This window comes from Lissotriton vulgaris, chromosome 5, assembly GCF_964263255.1.
Source record: "Lissotriton vulgaris chromosome 5, aLisVul1.2, whole genome shotgun sequence".
NCBI lineage: Eukaryota > Metazoa > Chordata > Amphibia > Caudata > Salamandridae > Lissotriton > Lissotriton vulgaris.
Genome location: NC_141693.1, coordinates 157850691 through 157873607, shown reverse-complemented (window position 1 = coordinate 157873607; position 22917 = coordinate 157850691).

The following is a 22917-nucleotide window of genomic DNA, read 5'->3' as shown; positions in this document are numbered from 1 at the left end:
TTTGTGTGTGGTGTCCACCCATTTTTTTGCCTGAATATTTTTGCTGTCTGTAAAACTCTGTGCAATTTAACCTGCTGATCCCTGTGCTCCTCCTTTGAACATGATGAAATTGGAATGACCCTAATTAGCATATTTAATTTACCTAAAAATATCTAGTAAATGGTACAAAGTGTGCGCAGCGTCTGTAGGTTAAATGTTAACAGAGGGCTGCAGCAGCGATTTTTTTTCCATCCACTAAAGTGACAGTGCAAGCATGACTATAGGCCTACAATTTGCAGCCTAGCTGTGCAGCATTAAAACTGCAAATTTGTCTTGTTAAAATAACACTTTTTGACAGGCCTAAACCTAACCTTTAAGCTTTTTTAAATCACCCCAAGTAGGTCTAGTAAGCAATCAATCAAGTGGCGTGCAAAGCGTGACTACTTACCAGTAAGGGTCTCACAGCACTGGGTCTTACTGCACAAAAGGCAGGCAGTATGGTATTTAAAAGTTGTACATTTAAAAGTTTAAGGTTAACATGTTCATACAGTAAAAAGGGCCCAAAAGCTATTTTCATGGTAGCAGGGTTTTCTGTTCTATAGGAAAGCATTGGGATACGATTGATTTAATAATGTTATCTCCAGCTAGAAAACAACTACAATTTTTAGTCTTGGACTTTTTGAAATACTTAATATGAACCCAATTCACTGGTGAAGTTGGATTTGTAATAATTATTTTAGAAAATATACATTTAGAAACATACCTGTTCACTGAGCAGAGAGGTGTGGCTCACTGGTTAGAGGCGGCAGACCCGAGTGCAGAGAACGGCCCGGGACCAGGGTTCGATTCCTGACGCGGCAGGGTCTTGGACCAGGATCAGCGGACTGATAATTCTCGCATCGGTGCCCACTCCGACCGGGGAGCACACTCGGCAACTCTGGGCATTAGCTTGCCTCATCTCTACAACGGCCCCCACAGATGCCAGGGATGCCTGGTTTCACCCTGGAGATACCCAAAAAGGGACCATCTCACAGGGAAAGCCAGGACGGGTTCCCCAGCAGTCTACAGCGCCGGGACACTCGGGTAGAGTAACTGTGCGCTATACAAGTATCCCACATTTACATTTACTGTGTAAAGCCTCTATTGACCACTTTTTATGAGTTTCAACTGTCACACGGCAGCTGAATAGCCCCCTTGATGAGGTGTGAAAACGTCTCCCAGACAAGAACAAATGCTTGTATGTGGGAAGGTGTTTTCTGTTCCTCTTACAGGATGACCATAAGTGCTATGCCCAGAAGCTTGATTAACTTCAAAGAAACCTACTGTGTCCTAGGCAAATGTTAGCTGTCACCTTGGCAGGACCCTTCTTTGTTTCCCTAGTGAACCAGGCATCAATTCCAGTGGGAGAGGAGTGGCCCCTAGAACTTGGTAAATTGACCACAAATGGACCTATTATGATGTGAGTTGGAAAGCCTCCAACAGCAGGTTGGAGGCTTTCCGACTTACATCATAGGTTTCAAATCTGACAGCCTTATTATGATAAAGGCTGTCAGATTTCAAACTGGCTGGTTTTATCCACTGGCTTCCGACGGGCTCAAGCAGCCCCTCGGCCAGTTGGAGGCTACTCATTATCCCCTATGTACGGCGTTTACTTCGTGGGGATTATGATGTCGGTTTCTGACAGGCTTTACGTGTCGTGCTTTCTGACATGAAAAGCCTGACGGAAAGAGACTTTGAGGGGCCCTAACAGGGCCCCGATGTCTCGACAGGCTCCGGTTTGGAACCTGGGCGGCACCTATGATGCCCCCTGTTAATCCCTGCACTGTGAGGTGCCTACCACATGGTGCAGGCTTTATACAGGCTCCCATTTCTCCATGAGAACTTGTGCTATGGCCAGTTTACCGCCGCACTACAAGCTTCCATAGGGAAATGTGAGTATACAACCACACCATTTGTGGTCGCATTTTAATGGCAGTGTCGGGACCGCCGACGGAGGTTGGCCAGTCCTGAGACCGCAGGGATGTTGTGGTGGCGTGAGTTCGCCCAATATCGTGATCCAGAGTTGGGGTTGCTCATTTCACTGACAACACCCTGGAGTGAGGACAGGAGTTCTGCACATGAGAAGAAAGGTTCTGCTCTTTTGGTTTTAGGTAGAGAGGGGAACTGTGGGATTATTTGGAGTAGGGCAAACAGAAAATAATAAAAAAAAGTGGGTAGAGTTATACCAGGGACATTTTAACCTCGGTTAGAGAGTAGGCCTGGGCGGTAAATTCCGTTCGGCTTGCGGAATTTGTGTAATTTCGCATTCTGCGGAGAATGCAGAATTGCCAAAAATTCTGCGATCCGTGGCTCAACTGAATTTGGTTCGCACTTTCAAAATGTGCAATTGTGAGATATTTCCCCCCTAGCACGGAAACAGCGTTTGCGAACAGGAAAAAAGCATCACAAACGGGCGGAACAAGCAATTCCACGTGTTCGCGGTACTCTGCGTCCTCACAGAGATTTTTCACCATTTCGCGGAGCTTTGCATAGTGGGACTACGCAAATTCCACCCACCACTATTAAAGAGTTGGCAGGAGTTTCCCCCACCCACAGTAAGGACCGAGACATAAATGTGTCATCCTCAGTACCCTTGTCAGAACACTTTCTGGATCTGCCGAAGTCAGAAGAGGACTGGACCTGCAGTCTGTGCCCTGAGAAGAGGTTAACGACTGGACCTGCTCTCCCTTTTGTACCCAGGATAAAGATATGGACTCCAGGGGTCATAATGCTGACCTCCTTTTCAAGATACAGGGACACAAAAAGCTACTAGAGCTCTTTTTTTGCGACTGCACAGTTGACACGTTCCATCTGGGCATTACCTGGGCACTACTGCTTGCGTCTGCAGAATGAGTCTTGACCCCCAAGTGCTGTCCCCAATGTCCTCGACCCTTTGCTGGTGTAAAAGTCTACTCCTTACATTTCCTGCAATGTGAAACTTAAAAACGTTTTAACTCCAAAGACCTCTGGAGTACAGGGACCAACTTGCAAAGCCGATCCATCAAAGGTGTGTTGCAGCTGGCCCAAAGATTCAGGATGCTCCCCCTCTGAGTTTTCCAAAGCAGCAAATCCGATTCAGCATGACCTCTGGGATAAGGTATCTGGCCTCATGGACTCCTCTTTTGATATAGCCTGAAACCATACCGCGCTAGAAGCATCATAAGTTCCAATAAAATGTCTAAATCTGAAGATTGAAATGTTCACCGAGGCGGCAAAGGTATTGGGTCAGCAAGGGACCTTCTCTGGGTGTAAAAATAAAATTTCTTGTGGCAGATTTGCAAGCCCCTTGCGACACTTTTACGCCGCCATTGTGTCAGTTTTGTTATGCAGCGGCGGCGTAAAAATGATCACGTTCCGACTTAATTACAACGTGACGCATCTAGGCAGATGCGTCACGTTGTAAAGCCCTGCGCCACATGAAACCTGCGGCAGGTTTCATGTGGGCATTCTGTCGCAGGGTGGGCTTTCCCTCGCAGATAAGCCCTGTGAAACTGACGCAGTGGAATCTACAAGATTTCACTGAGTCAGTTTTACAATGCTGCTGCATCAAATCCTTACGCCTGCTTGAAGCAGGTGTAAGGAGTGACGCACCACGTTGAGTATGGGTGGCCGCTGTTCATTGCAGGAGTTGCGTCGCGCTTGCGACGCGACTCCAACAATGCGCCGCCCTTCCTTGCACCATGGTGCGCCGTATTGTAAATGCGGCGCATCTGTGGTGGCGGAAGGAGGGGATTGCATGACACATCTGTTCTGGCGCATCCCTGCTGATTTGCAGAGATGCGCCAGAACATGTAAATATGCCCCATTGTACTTTGAGCTTTCCCATCAAAAGACAACAGCTTCCCCCAGATAGTGCACAGTGACTATCTGTCAACATGGAGCCCTCATTAGCTACAGCCTGCTACCTTGCTCCACTCAGGATTTTTTACTTCCATTTCAGTGACTGAGCCAGAGGGTAAGACATCTGCAGGTCAAACCTGGTTTCTATATCCGACCTACTTTCCATCCTGATCAGCCTTAACTTGCACCTAGGTACCACTCAAGCACAACCAGATGACAGTGATTGCTGCTAAATGCATTTTGGTGCTACATCTATATTTAAACAATAAAACTTCATAATTACAGCCAGTTCCCCTTCGAGAATTATTGTCTGTTTGTTTTCATTTTACTTTTTTTATTTATTATTCAATTTTCTGAAATAGGTTGAGAATTTCTCTTGTGTTATGTTTTAACTTTATTACTGTTTCGGCACTGCATCAATACTTTACACATTGCCTCTAAGTTACACCTGACTGCTGTGCCATATCTACTGGAGGTCAAGCTCAAGTTAATTTAGTGATGGAAGGTCAGCCAACTGAGCGTTGGAGTCCCTTCTTGAATCATTGAGAACAGGCAAGCAGGTCCAGTTGTTCTTCAGAGTTTACAGACAGCTGGGCAGTCCTGCTGCTGTTTTTCACAGGTCCAGGATTGTTCTGATGAGTGGGTCTGAATGCCAAGTTTTTATACATGGCGCCAGCCTTTGTGTGGGGAAATTCGTGGACCTACTCCCAAAAGTAGCTCTGGTCAGTCCTTCCCCTTTCCCTGGTCCTGCTCTGAACGGCCAAGGGTGACAAAGGCAATTGTAGGCCTGGTGTCAGGTTCCTTTGTGTGTGCTGCAGGGAGAGCCCTTTAAAATGTAATCAGGGCAGGGCACAGCCCCTCCCCAGCCACCCTATCAGGAGAACCCACTCTTCTCATACATAGGCTTTCTTTATTTCACTTTCTGGAAGTAATATACAGCCTCCAACAGTAGAGATATTCACAGGCATCTAACACAGGTCACTGGCAGAAAGGCACAGTTAGTGTAGACAGCAAAATGCCAGCTTTAATAGTAACTTAAAATCTGACTTTACCATTAAAGAGGATTTCACATTACAATTCATTTGAGTACAGAGGGCATTTCTCCATCTGCTGCCATTCTGACATTAACAATAATTAAATGTAATAAGGTTAGTCTATGGGAGGGTAGGCCTTACAACTGTGAAAACGACTTTAGGAGTTTTTCACTGTCAGAACATGTAAATCCAAAACCCACATATCCTGCTTTTTTAATACTAGGCACCCTGTCGTTTGAAACTTTAAGGCCTACATTTGGGTGACTTATAAGTAAAAACAATGAAGGTTTCGGCCTTGTGAAAGGTTTATTTGGCCAGGTCGAAATTTCTGATTAAAACTGCTTTACAGGTTGCAGTGGTAGACCCAAGACATGATTTTAAAAGATACTTTAGCGAGTTGCAAAATGTGTGCTGCAGCCCACTAATAGCATTTAATTTGCAGGCCCTGTGTACATGTAGTACCATATACTAAGGACTTTTAATTAAATGACATATGCAAATTTGGTGTAATCCAATTTGACCACGTTTTAATAAGAGAACACATGCACTTTAGCACTGGTAGCTGTGATAAAATGCAGAGTCCTAATGCAAACAAAAATGAGCTCAGCAAAGTGAGGGTGCAAAGTCAAAAGGCTTGGAGGGATGTATCTCGTTACAACGCATACTTTTACAACGCATACCTTTGCAACGCATTTTTTACAGCGCAACATCCATTACAACGCATGCCATTACAACAAATTCTTTGAAACTACCTTTACAACGCATTCCACTACAACGCATACTATATTTACAACGCATACCATTACAACGCATACCATTACATTGCATGTATGGTAAGTATTGGATAGTGTAGGGGTAAATATTACTATTCTAACTCCAGGGGGTGCCACAGTAGGGTAAGTGTTGGATAGTTTAGGGGTAAAAAATACTATTCTAACTCCAGGGGGTGCAACAGTAGGGTAAGTATTGGATAGTGTAGGGGTAAAAATTACTATTCTAACTCCAGGGGGTGCAACAGTAGGGTAAGTGTTGAATAGTGTAGGTATGCATTTTAATGGTATGCTTTGTAATGACTGCGTTGTAATGACATGCGTTGTAGTGGTATGCGTTGTAGTGACATGTGTTGTAATGGTTGCGTTGTAATGGCATGCGTTGTAATCGATATTGTGTTGTAAAAGTTTTGCTGTAAAGGTAGTGCGTTGAAAAGTTGCATTGTAAGTGTTGTTTCACGGCTTGGAGGGATACCGCTTCAAGGATGCCAGGTGTACCATGCACATATACATACTAAGTTAGGTTTAAACTTTTTGAGTCAACAACACTGCTTGTAATAAAAAATGATTGGATAAATGAACGTCTGTGTGGCAAGGGGTAATGTCTGTTTGCCTTTTCTGTGTTGCATTCTGCAGATGTGGTGTTGGGGCATGTAGGGGGAGCTAAGGAAAGAATAGAACTGGGGCGCTATGTGCATCACATGCCACTTTGAAAAATGCAAAAATGTGCATTTTTCCAGGATTTCCCAACTGTTGGTGGCAATTTGCGATTCCTTAAGGACATTTTGCTAATTTTTTTTGCTTCATACATTGTATTTAAGGAATGGCAAAATTTGCGATTCCTTAATTGCAATTGCAAAATAAGGAATCGCAAATTTTGCGATTCCTTGTTTTGCACCACATTTTGCTTCATACATTTCATTTAGCAAATTTGCATTCGCAAAGGCCGAAATTCTGCGAATTTCGGCCTTTGCGAATGCGAATTTGCTAGATACATATGGCCCTCTGCCCCTCAGATTCACTCACCTTTCCCAACAGATGTTTCTTCCTTCTACATCATACTCAATGATCACAGACACTCTCCTGTAACTGTTTTTCTTCTCTACAATAATACAAAAGGACTTCGCATTTTGACATACTGTAGAGCAGCTGATTTTTTCAAGTGCATCATGACAAACACAAGCAGACAAAGATCAAAATGCCTCAGATTTCACGAAAGAGCTCTGTGCCTCAGATGGAATAAAACTGAAAGTCGCAGACTTCACAAAGTAGAAATATCTCATGGTCTACACATGTATGACCAGCATTTGATTTCAGTAACTTTGATAGCAAATATCACAGCCATCTTTCATTCTACACTTATTCTGCGCTCCGAGGCTACCATTGTGGCATGTAGGGCTGTATAAAACTCCAAAAAGAATTAATTAAACTACTCAGAAGAACCAACCTAAAAGCCGAGATATCTCAGGCTACACAGATCTGACAGCTGGAGACATTGAAAGGAACACCAGGAATAGGGGCGGCTCCTCACTAAGGTGGAGGAGCATCGTCCCACTGCTATCAGAGCAGAAGAAAAAGGAAATAATAAAATTTTAATAACAAGGTAATTATCAGTTTATTTTTCATTGCTCCGGGGCTGGGTTAGGGTAAGGTGTGGAAAAGCAGTTTTCTGTAGAAGACCTTCAAGTACTGCTTGACGGTAGTCGCCTCTGAACCATTCAATAATTATCAAATAAAGATGCGGGCGCTGGAAACTGGAAAGCAGGAAACAGGTTTTTATTTCTCCAGAGCAAAGCACGTCAGATCGGACAAACAGAGTATCGTCTCGAGGTGCTCTAACTGCATCTCTGTGGCCTGGCCTCTCATAATGTAGCTTTATTGCATGAAGACACATTCTTAACATTACTTTGAAGTACAGTAAGACATCCCCGGAATCCCCGCTTCAGGCCCGTTCCCACACGTATTCACAGTAGAGGCCCCCACCCCAATCTCAGCAGGTGATGACTATCGCGCAGCTGGACATTCCGTTGGGAACCGAAATGTGTGCAATCGGTCGGATCTCATGGTGTGGTGACATTGATTAATCCCGGCTTCTTTGATGAAAGGCGAGATTCTACAGTAGGAGGGCAATAAACTGCATCCGCAGGGCTAGGTGATGGCCTGGGATCGGGTTGGACAATCGGGTACAGAGGAAGGGGCTATCAAAGGGGCTGTTCGAGTGAAAGGGATGAAAGAGAATGTGGGTCCGGCATGGGAAGTGGCTCCGGGCAGGGTTGCGCTGTAGGTGCATTTATGGTTCAGGCATGTGTGCATGGGGGCTGCCAGCGCGCGGGGGATGCTAGCGAGGTCAGGGAGACGTGCAGGCAATCGGCAATGTATGAAGTGGCCATGGTGCCTAAAATGTCTGCCGCTTACACACTCATACGGCCTAGGTTGGGACAAGATGGCGCCGGTGCTGTTCATACTGAAATCTAAACTTCAACAAGGGCAGGGCTGGTGGCACAGGGAGGAGGAGCGGTTTGTGCACAATAAGTGTGCATGACGGTTTAGCTGGCCGTCTTGGGCCAGGCAGTCATGCTCACTTAGCATGTTCTCAACCGAGCTATAATTCACAGCCTGGGTGGAGAACATGCAGAGGCTCATAGTCCCCAGCTGAGTGCCAAACTACAGGACTCGGACCAATCACGATGCTGCTGTCATGGTGACAGCAGCATCATGCTTGGCTTAGGGGAGCCTGTGTGCTTCCTTCTTCTTCCGGACTCTGAGTCAGGAAGAGAAGCGGAGAGAGGACAGTGGAGAGATGGCAAAGAGGTACGTGGTTTTTTAAAAATATTTAGTATTTTTCAAACCCTCCACCTCACCCCGCCTTCCCCTCCCTATTCCAGGCAAGCCGCCACTGAGTAGAGGTCATCATAGTGATGCGCTCTGCGTTATAAATAAGGACTACAATTATGTGTCTTGATGCCCATCTCATGTTTAATAATGTGCTCCTTCATTGATGTTACGTCATCCATTTGTGTTACGTCAAGGATTTCCAATGTTTAGAGCTCACCATGTATATTTTGATGACCCTTCTTCTTATTGACTCTAACTAGTCACAGCACTGCTGAAAAGGTGCGCTCTTTGTAATAGTAATCTACCCTAGAATTGCCAAAGGAAGATTTAAATGAAGCAACAAACTCCTCTTTTGCATTGTTTGTCCCAATTCATATCACAAACAGCTAAAACTGGTTGCACCAGTATTACTAATCAATTGGATTTTTAAAATCTCGAAACAGCATGGTTGGCTTTTACTTTCCTTCTTGATTTTGCAGAATCAAAAACGACCTAAAAACAATCTTACCCGAGTTTCTGTCTAAACTTGCCTCACCGTCTCTTCAAAGTTTGACAAACATATTAGAAGGCTCTGTGTGCCATTTTTAGTATCAGCACAACAGGGAAAATCAATGTTAAAATAAGATTTCTCACCATGTCTGTGAACGCGAGAAGTGGCACTTTTTGAGCAGCTGTCCTTCTAAGAGAGTCATTTTTTTACGTAGTATTAGTTTTAAGATGGAAGGAAGAGAGGCAGAAGACAACAGCATAAATAGAAGCAGTGCAGTGATTGAAGAGGCAATGGCAGCTAGAACACTGATCCATTTAAAGGGGTATATTCGTCTGTAAACACAAATTAAAAGACAGACAATATTCCATGTATATTTGTAGGCACCCCCAAGACTCACTCTAACCCCTTTGACCATGGAGCTGGCCAGATAATGTCTTCCGGCAAGAGTGGCACCCCTTTTGGGTTAGCTTGGGGAACAGATCACTCCGATTTTCTGACGTTTAGGGGAAGAGCTTCCTTTACAGGGAAAACTGCTTTTGACACAGAAAAAAATAAAGAGTATTTATACAGGGTCTACAGTCTCCCTTTGCTAAATTATGCACTTTGGACCCGAATACGAGGTTGTTTTTTTTTTTTTTTGCAATAAAGTCATATGACACTGTAAACAGGGAAATGGTAATACGGATAGACATCCTCCAAACAGGAGCACAACTAGGAGACTGCTAGATTTATCTGCATGCACACCCAATGGCAGGAAATAAAGGGGCATATTAGCAAGAACCTCGTTAAAATGATCGCCGTTTTAGCGGCAGGAAACTGCCGCTAAAACAGCGACAATGGGATAGCTAATATGCGTTATAGAATTCCAATAGAAGCCCAGGTTTGATGCCCTGCACATCTAACCTGGGCTTTTGTTGCAATTCTATAACGCATATTAGCAAGCCCATTATCGCCGTTTTAGCGGCAGTTTCCTGCCGCTAAAACGGCAATAATTTTAACATGGTTCTTGCTAATATGCCCCAAAATTTCTGGTGGTATTCCCACACATACATTTTTTTTCAATTGAAATTTGTATTCATGTGTTCGGTCTTTGGAAAAATCATTACACCAAGCAATATGTTTTACAGCATTAAAAATCATTAATAGAGTATTTAAACAATTAATCCTAATTCTACATTCAAGAGACATTAAGTAAAATTTCAGTTAAAATTGAAGGGAACCATATCATAATAAAAACCATGTATAAGACTGTGAATCTATGGCATCTATATCTTTATACGTTTTTGTAGTTTTCCAGTAATTCTAAAAGTCTGTTTGGGAGTCCACAGGGTTTCGACCTATTTCCTTTAAATACAGATTTAAAAATGTTACCCCCTGCAGACCTGGGTGATTGAGGTCCCACCTAACCAGGCAATTACTGCTTCTCTACTTGTTTGAATGTTCATGTTATTAAATGTTTCTTTAACCCCTTCACTGCGGTGGCTATTCCGCCGCAGTGCTAAGGGGGCGGGGCGGCCGCGTGCTGGTGACGGAACCGCTCCGTCCCCAGCCTCGGTTGAGCTGTGCTCATGACGGAGCGGTTCCGTCATGGCCCGCCCCGCTCAATGGAACGTCCAGCTCAGGCGCGGAATTCGCGCCGCGCAGGCGTTCTGAGCGAGCCATGACGGAACCGCTCCGTCATCAGCACCGCGCACCCGCAGCTGATGACGGAGCGGTTCCGTCATCAGCATCCAAGGAGTTAAATAAAAACTCTCTTTCTTTTAGTAACTTTGGGCATGCGCAGAAAATATGTTGGAGAGATTCATATTTATAATCACGCAGTCTGCAGTTTTAGTTGTACCTTTGATCGTTCATTGTAGGGATGAGGTTCTTTGATTCCCACATACCAAAGCGTAATCTCATGAATTGATGTTTTAAAACGGATGAAAAATAAGGCTTCCTTGTACCATATGAGCTGATCACCGTCCAGGTGTGACATCTTTGCAGTGAAATGTTCGCAGATAAATCCGGCCATGGGGAATAACATGCAAACCCAGACTTACTGGGTACAAATCCAAATTCAGTGTCCCCAATTCTGGGACAAATCTGCACAAATTTACCACCTGCTCTGAGCGTGGAGCTGGTCTGATGCTTAGGTGCAGGAGATGGGGTGGTTAACAGGGCACAGCAGAGGCAGTGGGCTCTCATAGGGGAACATTCTGTGCGCCCCTATGCCATGTGAAATGGATGGGCTGTGAGCAAAGGCCCTGGTTTGGTTGCACTTGGAGCCTGAACCTCATGTGATTTTATGGGCAGGATGTTAAGGCTGATAAATTTAGGTGCACTGTTCCCATACCTCAGATATCTTGGTGTATGAATACTGGACAGGCTATAATTGGGAGTAGTATACCACCTAGGAATACTATTCCACCCAAATAACAATTTGCCCTATGTAGAATATTGGTTAGCGAAAATGGGAACTCAATGGAATTTTCACATGAAATTCTCAATACTATGACGGAAACCTGTGGCAGGGACAACTTTACAGACATACTACAGGGAATATTGGTTAGTAAAACAAATTTAAAAAACATAAATATATGATCAGGAGGAGATCGAAATCACAGCCTATATTTTTACCTATTAATTGGTAAATTGATCCCTATATTTAGTGCTTAAATAGGAGAAAGTAATTTTTAGGTGTAGATTGACAATACATCTGTCTACAGGCCTATTGCTTACAGTACATATAGAGTGGGCTTTGTGCGTGCCTCCGTGAAAGCCCCATTGACTTATTTGGCTTAAGACATTTCCAATTCCAATTTAGTTCAGCCTAGCATAGTATTTCACGCAGACTGTCATGATGTATGCTGGTAATGCGTCGTTCTGCCTTCCACAGAGTACTTGAAATTGCATGAGGACCTCTTTTACATTGTAGGAAATTGGGTAATTCATTAAGTGGGGTGAAATCCTACTCAAGCAGAAAACACAATTCTTGTCAGAGTGAAACACAAGCAAACCCTAAATTAAGCTGTGCTCAACCCTCTGATAGCTTGGCACAAAAGCAATCAGGCTTGACTGAGAGGCAATGTGTAAAGTATGTATGCAGCACTTCAGTCAGAATTAAAGTGAAAACACACCACAGGGAAAATCCCAAACCAATTTAGAAAAATAGAGAAAAATGTATTACATTATTTAAGACCAAAACAAGGAAAATACAATCAGTATAACCAGAGATATGCAATTTTTTAATATTTAAGTGAAACCAGTACCCAGAAGCACAAAGCACCAAAAGTGGTTATTTGGTGACATTGACTAGGACATAGTCACAAGTTCACCCCAACCGTGATAAAGCGCAAGCCGGATACAGGGACCAAGCGAGGCCTGCTGAAGACAGTATCTTAAATCCTGGTATTCGGTGCTTTGCCAAATCTTGTGTCAAGGATGTGCTGTGCACTGGTGTTTCCAAGGAAGCTGAGGGGCTGAGATGTGAAGTCCTTCATCATCGTCAAGGATGTTGTCGATGAAGTGCTTGCAATGCAACGGCCTGCAACGAGGATGCATCATGCAGCAGTGGTTCAGAGTAAGCTGCAGGGTGCGATGCAAGGTCCTGTGTTAGGGATGCGTTGCACAGCAGCAGTTCCGATGCTGTTGCGAGAAGATACATAGTGCTGCATTGGTTCTACACACAGGATCATAGCTGTGTTGGCAAAGCACCTCAGGTCCCCTTCCAAGGGTCTATGATTGAGGTGGCACCACTTGGGTGCCAGAACTCACAGCAGACAGATTCCAGGTGCTGGATTCAAGGTGGTTGATAAGGAGGCTAGTCAACCAGCCCTTGGAGTGAGTCACTCTGGTGGACCTGCTTTTAAGATTCAGGTCTGGTCCTTCTCAGTCAGGCAGCCAGGCAACAGGGAAGAGAGCAGCAGTCCTTTTTGCAGAGGTAGCACAGCAATTTTTATGAATTCTCCACAGGCCCAGAGGTGTACTGAAGAGTTGGGCCTGAGGGCCCATTTTTAATACCTGGGGCTAATATTGAAGTAGGAGAAGGTTCTGAAGATTTCCACCACAGAGGTGCCTGGAATTTACTTCCTACCTGCCATTAGAGATGTTTCTGAATGGGCAACTGCTGAGGAGTTGCGTATGAAGCATGTTCGCAGGGATGAAAAACTGGAGGATGATTTGAGGGCATGGGCAGCCATGCTGTCTGATTTAAAATAATCCTTAGGGGGTGCCCCCACAGGGGAACCCGCAGTATGATACATCTGGAAACTACACAATCATCATGTCAGAGGAGAGAGATTAGATATTGCTCCCGTCAAGGGAGAGCAAACACAGGTTTCCCTGCCTTCGCCGTGTCCAACTCAAACATGCTATTAATCCTCGAAGGGTCTCTGTGAGCTTACTACAGAGGAAAGTGGCCTCCGCCAAGTCAATTCCAAGCGCTAAATGTGCACCCCTGTCTCAGCTCATCCTCTCTTGTCAGCGCTCGTGTTTGGGGGCACACCAACTTTGACATTCCAAACTAGGTTGCGGTGCTACTGGCGTGCATCTATATCACTGGTGATGACTCCACCACTGTCATCTCTTTACAACTCCACAAAACCTCTCAAACTACAGAAGTAAGAGTGCTAGCACACGAAGGCAGGTGAAATTCTTTTTTATTTGATCTGACTTCTCAAGACACAGCAACAAGGAAAAGAGAGATGCATTTGAGCAGTTCAATGGACTAACTCAATCTAAAAAGCGTCATTTTCACTCTCAATTTAAATAAAACAGTAAAACTAAACAATGCACCCCAAACCGGCAGCATACATAGTTCTGTTATTTGGAATAATACTTGTGTGTGATACATCAATCCTTCAAGCAATGGTGCATAACATTACTAGAGCAACTTAGTTTAGAATCAACATGTTAGATAACCCCTAGTGGAAAAATATAAACAATGCTAAACCAGACGCTTGGCACTATTCATATCGTTAGTGAAATCAGCTGTTATTGCAAAGTTTGTACACACCTCAAAATAACAAGAGTAAGAATGCGAATTGTCACAAGCTACCAGAAAACAAGTGTAAGTTTATAAAAGTCTGTAAACAGTAAACATTGACAATGAACTTCATCCCGGCAGCTTACATTGATCTTGTTAAAAGTAATGAGCTTATGTGAAACATCAGCGGTTGCCACTGGGTAGTTATAGTTAGGACAGGAAATTCATTTTTTGCTTTGCTAATAACTTTAGCGCTGTTTGGCGAATCGCCACAAAACATCCAAAAAAGTGCTGTTTTATTGCCTAGTTTGTGATTGGAAAGTTTTGGGGTGACCCTCAAGCAGGGACCAAGAAAAAAGGAGTCCCAATACGAGTTTTCCTCATTCATTTTCACATAGGAACTTTAGACAAAGCTGCAGCCTAAACCACTGGATGGATTTTCACCAAATTCGGCAGGAAGCTAGATCTAGTTCCAGAAAGACAGATTTTTATGTTATGCCATAAATCCATTTAGTAGTTTTTGAGCGATTAATGCAAAAGAAACTTGGATGTATAGGGACAAGAAGGCTACAGGGAGTGGGGGCAACAATCTTAGGACTCTGGAGTCGGTCAAAAGCCGTTAAAAAAATATAAGGTAATACAAAAAAGTACAAGTGGGCAGAGTAGGAATACCCTGACACCCTAAGCCTGGTGGTGGGGCCCCAGAAGCAACATGCATGGGGCCAAACGTTGAAAAAACTAATAATTGCAGCAATTTCAAAGAGGATATGTGATTCCGCAGCAAAATAAAAAAAAAGCCTCCCAGGTTGGCCCGGTCTCATTGGGGAAAGATATATATAATTTAGGGGAGGGAGGTGCATGTAGCTCCCCTCTTCTAGCTGTTTTTGGCTCTGGGGACCCCATTTCCTGGGGCCTGGCTGCATATGTAAATAGGAGGGGGCCTGTAGCCCCCACCCAAGCCCCATCCCTGGGCCCATTTTGCCCCTAGGGACTCCATTGCGGTGGCCCAGGTGTATTTGAAAAGGGGATGGGGTGCGCATCCCTCCCCCTACACCATTATTTGTCCTGCAGACCCCCAGGGTCGGCTCATATCCATTTCCCAGGGTGTCCATGCCCATGCTATAGCGGTTGCCCTGCCTGCACTGGCGTGTGCAGGGAAACCTGTGTTTGCTCTCTCTTGGCGGCGGCTATATCTAATCTCTCTCCAAATGGTCCGCTGCCAGTGTGTGTGTGAGCTGGAAAAATACTCCTGGCAGCTGGAAGTGAACTTTAGACTTGTTTCCATTCCCGCAGAGATGCAGGCATGGAAAGTGATGTAAATATTGCTCCCGCCTACAGGGAGCAGCATTTTTAGCTGCTCCCTGTGGGATGTAGCGATGGCTGATCCCGCTGTATGTGGGGCCATGGGGGCTTGGAACTCCTCCAATCCTCCCCCGCTGCCCCAAATGAGACTACAGTGGGTGCTCTTGTTGCGTGTTTATCTAGGTTCCTGATCGATACTGTGACCTTATGCCCCTATTCGGCTATAAATCCATTTATTCCCTATATTGGCATAACCGTTCAAGTGCGATATTCAGAAAGTCATCTCTGGCCTCACACGAACAGAGCCACATTCCAGAATAGTTCTCTGCCACTTCCTTTGCAACCAATTAGTGCAATGACAGAGCAGAAGTCACTATCTGATATTCCTAGATTAACACTCCGAGTTCTTCAACAAGATAAAAACTCAGCAAACCTGGAAATCCCCGCTTGCTGTGTTTTGATTAGTAATGGAACTCTAATGAGCAACTGATAGCTATCACTTCCTAGTGACATCTTTAATTGACGTCTTATGTCCAGCAAACTTGCGTCAAACAAGGCACCTGTCAGGTATAAATACTACCAACGTTGCCTTAAGCAATTGCTGGTGTCCCATTGCTGTTGTATGCTGTATGCAGTACGCTGATGCAGCCTGCTGCCCGTCGCCTGAAGCTGCTGATACCATTATCGCTGCTAAAGCGCGAACGATGGTGTGGTGTAACTAGGAGCTGAACAGCCGTCCCTCTGCGAAGAAGCCCAGCAGATACCAACTGCCCGCGGACGCTGTCCCCCCTCCTCCTCCTCGACGCGCTGAAGAGAGACGCTGCCTTTCTCCTGCAGAGAAATCCAGCTCCAGCGTTTCTAGTCTGCCCTCGCGGGTGACTGGAATACTGAGACCCCCTGAAGGAGATACCAGACCTCCATCATTCTATTCAGAGGTATGGTGTTGACTAAACCCTTAGAAGAGAATTCTTGAAGCAAACCATGGCAAAACCAACTTAACTTAGCTACTTACTTACTCCCCTTCCACGTGTTAGGCTTAGGTCAGGCACACTGGGGTAGGCGTAGTTAGAAGCACCAGTTGAGTATTTTAGCCTAATGTATATATGAATGTATATATGTTTTATTACTTTTAAACCATTGTATGGCTAAGAAACCATATCAATGCTTTTACAGTATTATTTTGCAATACTTATCTTACTGTACGTACTTTTTATAATAACAAGTCTTGCAATTGTGGCAATACATTTCTCTTTTACGAGAAGAAAGACTGTTCAATAAATGTTAACCCTTTATTGACAAACGCCCGTCTCTCTATTCTCTACATATCGTGAAAGTAAACTGCACTAACCTGACTGAGTAAAATAGCTGTCTATTGTTTCACACGACCCTAGAGATTGACTCTTGATCTGAGGAGCAAAGTTGTCATGTTGCACGGTTGTTGGAAAACGGAATCCCTTCTTGTCTGTGCCAGGGAAGCTGATCATTTCCTATGCAGAGAAGAAAGTTTCCAGTGACCTCTGAGCTAGTTGGTAACAAACCCAATTAAGTCTAGCATAGTCAGTAGAGGCCTGGAAGATCCGCACTTCTACGTCGATACTACTGTTTATGTTATTCCAATGCGCAGGGCCTAGTGGGAAACTAGGAACTACACTACACTCTTGATGGGCACCAGGGTGCCCACCTTTAACAGTGCGAGGACCTGGCGGATGTGGTCTCAGGCCTCCAGACCCTAAAAATTACGCTAGTCCCCGAGGGATGGGGTCCTCTGGCCGAAAATGGCTTGGGGAGGAGGCCACATGCCCCCAACCCCCTAAAATTCCCTCACGGCCCTGAGGATGTAGTCTGCGGGCCGAAGCTGCCTAGTATCCAGAAAGAAAAGTCTTGCGTATTCTTCTTCACTGAAAATACACCTGGAATCTGGAACTCCCTCCTACAAGTTATTCTATGGTGAAATTCAAGAGATGTATCAAAGCACTTCCCCTGGAAAGACATCTAAGCCCACCCAGGAAATAAAAGCCTCTCCTTTTACTAACCTCCAGCAAAAAGGTCACTCAGGCAACCATCTAACAAAGCATCACAGAAAGACAGGTAGCGATACAACAACTGGAAGACAATTAGTGACACAGCCACAAAGGCAACAAGGACAACACCTTCCTATCTGATATAAGCTGCAAAATGGATCTTAACTAAAATACGGAAACCTACCAATTAAAATGAAATCTTCATATGCTGTGTAATCACCAACTTACAGGGAGTATAGTATAGTTGAATATATTGATTTATGTAACCTATCATTTGAAATAATGAGCATTATTTGTGACCGCCCATTGTAGGTAACCATCAGTTTATTGGTGGGCACACCATGTGTACTCTCTATAGCGCTCTGATACCTTTCGGTTATATACATCCTTTATAAAATTCTCAAAATAAATAAAATTAGTAAAGGTACACCTCTACTAAAAAGCAGACTGTAGTAAATACGCCTTTTCTGAATAGTCTGTCTGGATTTTTTACTTTTTGCTATATGCTATATACTTGCTAGCTTCAAAATTTTGTGCACTTTAACCTGATTAACCAGTGGTAAAGTGCCTGTGTTCCCCTCTTTAACCAAGGTTGTACTAGTATAGACCTATTTGGTTTATTTAACTTGTCTGTAAGTTCCTAGTATATATTAAAAAATGTACACAGGGCCTGGAAGTTAAATGCTAATGGTGGACTGCAGCACCTTTTGCCATTCTCTACAGTGACATTGCAGACCTGGCTTCAAACGTACCATTGTGGCCTGACTGTAGCAGTGTCAAAACTGCAATTCGACGTGTAATATTAAGCCCTTTTTGGTCAAACCCTCCCTTTTAAATATTATTAAATCACCCCTGTGTAGGCTTTGTAGTCCACAAGGTTGGAATCTTGATATTTAAAAGTAGGATATTTAAAAATGTCATGATAACATGTCCTTACAGTGAATGACACATACAATTGAAAATCCAGATTAAAATGTTAATACTGTTTCTTGAGAATGGGACTAGCAAGAAAAATACTTAAACAGCCAATGGTGAAGTAGGATTTTTAATTAATGTGTATGAAAAGTAACATAAAATTTGGGGGGCGGAACTTGCCTGGCTTCAAGATGGCCACAAATTAGAGGAACTCTGAGTCCAGCCTATAAGCAGACAGAATCCTGGTACCCATTGCCGAAATCTACACCTAACTATCCTGATATCTATACTATATCTTGGAGAAAGATATATTGTGTATGTTGGAGAACGATACATTGTTGCGAAATTTCATCCGATAATGGTGCTGCAGAGCCAGAAAAAGGTTGGCACCTCGGGACGCACTTGGTTCAGCCTGTTTCCCTCGTGTGTTGCTGGACCGCTGGTTACTGCTGAGACGCTGCCCGTTGTGCTGAGAAGGTGGGGTGCAGCCGGTGGATTGGCGGTTGTTATCGGGAGAGCATGGAGATGTTGCTGCTTGACCCTTGGCATGCGTGGCTGGCATCCTGGGTTGCACAGGGCGGTGCAGGTCTGCCAAGCGGAACGGCTGCGTTGCCTGGAGGGGCTGTCACAGAAGGAGTCGATTGCTGCTGGCCGGGTGGCTACAAGACCCGGATGTGCCAGGATGAGAGACTCCTTGGCTGATGTGAGAAGACGACAAAGGAATTACCGGGGAGAGGGCTTGGGCGTAGCTGCGGCGGCTTTCAGTTTCACTCCGATATGTTGAGGCATCCCCACGGGGAATTCTGATATTATCAATACTGGGAACTCGAGTCTCGTTGGCACTACTGTGAACACTGATAGGCACCCCGCTTAGAGCAGGCCCATTGGAGAGATGACCTGCTGCTTGCGGTGTGGGTCCATCCGGGCCCTGGATTGGCTGGTGGCCTCTACTCCACTGCAGCGTCACACTCAGAAAATTAATACCCAGATGCCCCTAACTACCATTATCTTGTACAAGTTAGAACACAGTGCTTATCCCGCTCAGGCAGTTTGCCCATTTAACTACATATAGTGAAGTAAGCGCACAAGGGGAAGACTGTTGCAGCGGAGTCTACAGTGCTTATTGCCAGAACAGATCGTGTCTGCAGACACACTAGTGACCTCAGCCTCGCTCCGTTGGTATGGTCCGACCATGCCATGATTGATTTTATGATTGAGAAGGTGCCTAACCTCAGCAACGCCCAGGGAAGGCCACCTTCTCGCAGTTTCAGACCTTTTAACCAAATCACAGCCGAGGCTCTTACCACAGCACTCAGCAAACATCCAATCCCTTTCTTCTGGAAGGTGGACAAGGATGCGGAAGGTCTAGACTCTTGGCTCCAACTGCGTGTCGACGAGCTCGCTCCTCCCTTCGTGCGACCCGCCAAGGTCTCACATGCCTCTGCACCATGGTTTATGGTCGCTCTCAGGAATATTAAGAGTGATTGTAAATGCCTGGAGAGAGCCTGGTGAAAAAACGTTGACCTTTCAGACAAAATAACATATAAACTGGCACTAAAAGTGCACTATAAGAAAGTTTTAGAAGAGAAAAAAAATTGAACTTCTAAAATAGCCCAGTCTGCCAACTATAGTAGAGACATTTTTAAAACAGTCAAAGAGTATCTTTCTCCAAATGCAGTGGCTACGCCATTTACTCTGACTGAGGTGTGGACGAGCCATCTAGACTCCTATTTCCATGAGAAGATCCAAATTATCCAAGACACCCTCTCTGCGCTGCCCAGGACCAAGGGAGAAATTTGAGCGTTTTTCACCCCCCGCCCCCCCCCCCCGGCAGAACTGGGAGCCCACTACTCTCAAAGTTCCCCCCTATATCTTTCGACAACTCACTGGAAATTATGGAGGCCCTCAAATAGGGCTCTCCATCTGACCCCTACCCAGCCAAGACTCTGATGTCACTAGCTGAGGTAATTAACCCTGTGCTAAATCGGATTCTCAACATTTCCTTGGAGACCGGGCTTGTTCCAGACAGGTGGAAGAACGCCAAAATACTTTCCCTGCTAAAAAAAAAACAAGAGCAGACCCAGAGTCAGCCTCCAATTACAGGCCAATATCCTTGCTCCACCTGTTTTCGGAGGTTCTGAAAAAATATGTCAACGGGGTCATCACCTCATTTGCTGAAGCCGATCAAGTTTTCCACCAGAGTCAGTCTGGTTTCCGATCTAACTTTAGCATGAAAACCGCACTTCTAGAGGTCTCGGAGGCCATCAAAGAGACTCTAGACCAGGGATGAAAGGCAGTGCAGATACTCTTGGATTTATCAGCGGCCTTTGATACCGTGCCCCATGATCTGCTCTTCCGAAGGCTTCAAGAATGTGCTACAGGGGCACGGTACTCTGATGGTTTGATTTGTTTCTGAATAATCACCAGAAAATGGTTTGGTCCCCCCCTTTCGCAGCACCCATCCCGCCCCTAAAGGAGGGGGATCAGCAGGGCTCAATCCTTAGTCCCAAACTTTTTAATCTTTGTATGTCCCCCTTGGTGCATCTGTCCGAAGCCCATGGAGCGAAAATAGTATCATATGCGAATGACAAGCAACTGCTCTTCACCTGTGACAAGAAGTCAGACTTTAGAGGAAAGGCGATTAATGTCTGCCTCCTTGAGGTGTTTTCCTGGTTTCAGCTCCACCAACTTAAGTGTAATTCCGATAAATCGGAAATTATACTTTTCAGCCTCCCAATAGACAATATGTGGCAGAACTGGTGGCCACAGGACATGTCCCCCCCAGCACCTCGGTCAAGACTCAAAAATTTGGGAGTCAGAATGGAGGATAATCTGTCCATGATCTCCCAAGTACAAGCTGTTGCGGGCTCTTGTTTTGGAGTGCTTAAAATGCTTAGACAGTTCCACCCCTTCTGCCGGTAACACATAGATGAATGGTGGTCCAGGCGTTAGTCCGATCCTGATTGAACTACGTCAACAGTTTTTACCTGGAAATTTCCGAATACTTGCTGACACACCTACATGTGGTCCTGAATGCGGAGGCTGGGGCTATTTTTATGCTAGGGCCCAGAACAAGGATGTCTACTCAACTGAAATACATGCATTAGCTACCGATCCACAAGAGGATCATGTTTAAAGCCATGGTTCTAACCTTTAAATCTCTCCATGGGATGGGGGCCCCATACCTTAGGAAGAGATTCCAATTCTATTCCCGGCATCATGCTATGAGTTTGGCTGCACTTCAGTTAGCTCGAATCCCTAAATCATTCCATGCTCGAATTGGGGGCCGCTCTTTCCAGGTGCAAGCAGCACGACTATGGAATAGTCTCCCCTTTGCACTTAGACAGATGCAGGATCTTCTCCCTTTTAGAAAGTCATTGAAAAACCTGGCTTTTCCAGCAAATAGTGTGACTTTTCCAGCAGATAGTGTGATTTCTGCAAGATAGTGCTCACGGTTGGCCCCACCCAGAATCTGTAGCACCGGGACACGCAATCGAGTAATCGTGCGCTTTATAAGTCCATAAAAACATAACACAACATACTTATGATTAGCCTTGAATGTCGCTACATCTACGCTTGAGGGGGACAGCTGTGATCCTGAACCCAGAGAAGTAAGTGCGCAAGTCAATGGAAGCACCTCCTCTCACAATCAGACCAGCTACTTACTCTGTGCCTGACCCTAAGTTGGCTATCGTCCTCTACTTGGGTACCTGACTCTGCAGGAAGAGAAGCACACTGACAGAACTCATCAGATACACTAATGACAACAGAGGGTAGGGTCTCGGGGGACTGTTCCCCCTCATAGAAGTGAGCCTACTTACCTGCACATATGCCACATAAGCACGCTTCTCTCCCCTTGTTGGCGAGGGATCCAGCATTCATTCTCCGGGGCTACTGGGACCTCTCCGTGAGTGACCACAGCGGCAAGGGAGACACACCCAGTACAGGATTGAGAGTGGTCCCCTTACCACTGTATGCTGCACAAGTGCCCACCCCTCACTACTACTGCTGGGAATGGGGTAGATCTGCAGACTACCACTCTTGACCTGGGGGAGAGCAGTAAATCAGTTATAGCATGTATTAGAGGAAAAAGCACATGCAGTTTAGCACTGATCAGCAGTGTAAAGTGCTGAGTCCTAAAGCCAACAAAAAGGCCTACAAAATAGGCAGAGGAAGGCAAAAAATGTAGGGGCATATTAGCAAGAACCTCGTTAGAATTATCGCCGTTTTAGCGATAAAATTCCAATAGAAGCCAGGTTAGATGTCCTGCACATCTAACCTGGGCTTCTATTGGAATTCTATGACGCATATTAGCAAGCCCATTATCACCGTTTTAGCGGCAGTTTCCTGCCACTGAAAACGGCGATATTTTTAACGAGATTTTTGCTAATATGCCCCGTGGTGATAACCCCGCAAAAAGGGCCAGGTCCAACACATACTTTCATCCAAAATTGACGTGGGGACGAATTTCAGACTAGGACATAGAGCTGGATGCCTGTTTTCCATTTGATATAATTTTTGTGGCATGTTTCATAAATTCACAAAAGCATATCATGCAAATTTCATTCACCCCTAGAAATTACGCCAGGGGAGTAGGCCATCTTCAAAGGTGCTGCATACTAGGAATTATTTTAGCTGATGTCGTAGCACACTCCACCTAAAGGTCTGGCGACAGGTGAGAAATTGCAAATTAAACTCGCCTGGCGGTGTAATAGTATTCAGCTTC